Source organism: Lepidochelys kempii, chromosome 1 (genome assembly GCF_965140265.1).
Source record: "Lepidochelys kempii isolate rLepKem1 chromosome 1, rLepKem1.hap2, whole genome shotgun sequence".
Taxonomy (NCBI): domain Eukaryota; kingdom Metazoa; phylum Chordata; order Testudines; family Cheloniidae; genus Lepidochelys; species Lepidochelys kempii.
In genome coordinates this window covers 1,039,157-1,041,190 of record NC_133256.1, presented here as the reverse complement: position 1 = coordinate 1,041,190, position 2,034 = coordinate 1,039,157, and the positions used below count along the sequence as shown (strand labels likewise).

General features: G+C 48.1%; 1 pseudogene; it reads right to left on the bottom strand.

Moving 5' to 3' along the window:
* Positions 1-451: 451 nt before the first annotated feature.
* Positions 452-1,435, bottom strand: LOC140913339 (olfactory receptor 52M1-like; annotated as a pseudogene).
* Positions 1,436-2,034: the final 599 nt, after the last annotated feature.

The following is a 2,034-nucleotide window of genomic DNA, read 5'->3' as shown; positions in this document are numbered from 1 at the left end:
TGGATTATTAATTTAATTGTATTACTTGTATATAGGAATGTGGTACAGTATTCCTGTCAGCTAATTGCTAAGTTATCTGTTAAAAACATAAGATTTCAAGAGCCTAACTAGCCCCTGGAAGTGCACATGTGTCAAGGTGGATGATCCAGTGAGTGATATGCGGAGGGGAGGAGAGGAGTGAGCAACAGGGGCGGGACCTTGGTGAAAGAAGTGGGCAGGGCCACAGAGGTCCTGTTACCTAAAATTAGAAAGGAGGAAACCCCATGAGTTAATAAGTTCTATGTAGACCAATGCCCCAGTTTGTCCCACCGAAACAGCACAGTAAGGCCAGGAAAGGATTAATGTCACTTTGACTGTGCAGTCAGTGATTCAGGGAAGAGGGCCCAGCACCATGTGAGCAACCAGCTCCGCTCGGAGCTTAGTGTGAAAGTCAGAGCACCAGGAGAAAACTTTAGGCTCCGTTATGAGTCATGAGCCGGAGCAGCCTGTCCCGGATCTGTTTAGTCCTCACCCCGTAGATGATGGGGTTTAGCATGGGGGGCACAAGGAGGTACATGTTGGCTATGAGAATGTGTAAATGAAGGGGCACATTGTGGCTAAACCGGTGCATGAGGGAGGAGAAGAGAGTTGGGATGTAAAAGGCTAAGATGACACAGAGGTGCGAGCCACAAGTCCCAAAAGTCTTGAGCCGGGCGTCCTTTGTGGGGAGGCTGAAGATGGCCTTGAGGATCTGAGTATAGGACATGATGATAAAAAACACATCCAGACCAATCACAAAGAATGCCACAGAGAGGCTGTAGTAACTGCTGATGCGGATGTCTGCGCAGGCCAACTTCACCACTGCTATGTGCTCGCAGTACGAGTGGGGGATGATGTTAGTTTTGCAGTATGGCCACCGCCTCGCCAGTAAGGGATAGGGCAGTATGAGCATGCCACCACGCAGCACCACGGCCAGGCCAATCTTGGCCACCACAGGGTTTGTCAGGATAGTGGAATGTCTCAGGGGATGGCAGATGGCCATGTAGCGATCGAAAGCCATGGCCACAAAGATCCCAGACTCCATCCCTGAGAAGCAGAAAATGAAGTACAGCTGGGTGAGGCAGGCATTGAAATCTATTTCCCTCAAATTGAACCAGAAGATGCTCAGGGTTTTGGGAAGGATGGACGTAGACAGGACCAGGTCGGTGACAGCTAGCATGCAGAGGAAATAGTACATAGGCCCATGCAGGCTCGGCTCGCTTTTCACAATGAATAGAATGGTGAAGTTCCCCAAGACGGCTATGGCATACATGGCAAAGAAGGGGATGGAGATCCAGACGTGGGCCGCCTCCAGGCCAGGAATGCCCAGCAGGAGGAAGGTGGAGGGGTTGGTGAAGTCAGTTGTGTTGGAATCTGGCATGGAGTAGGGGAGAAGGCAGACCGATATCTACTGCATATACCGTATGTTCCCCCAACTTCCTGTATGTGTCCAGGCCTAGGGTGATGGTCTCATTACAAATGCCTGGATGGAGAGACAGTGTTAATATGAGACTCTACATGCACTACTGGGAAATATTCTGATGGATGAAGCAAACTGACTGATCTTCACACATTGAAAAATGACATTTTCCTTATTCAGAGATAAGAATTACGAAGAACTATCCCCACTAATGCCAATTGCATATTTTATGGCGTGCTGTACTTCAATAATTCCCACACATCATGGTGTGGGAAAACTTAATAGACACCAGCCGGAAACATGAGTGTGGATACTGGTTATCAATCCTTGTTCCTTGGGCCTTTTCTACACTGCCAAGTTTTTTCACCAAAAGGCAGCAACAGTGGAGGAGGACACTCTGCAAAGCCACTTTTGATGGCAGAAATTGGCAGTTTCAGTGACACAATACAACTACCTTGAGAAGAGTTGGAAAGCTTTTTACACAAAAGTTTTGTCAGTGACATGCCAGTGTAGACACTTCCAATTGATTTTTTCAAAGCAATAGGCCTCTGGAAGGTGTCCCACAATGCCCATCCTGACCACTCTTGTCAGAAGTT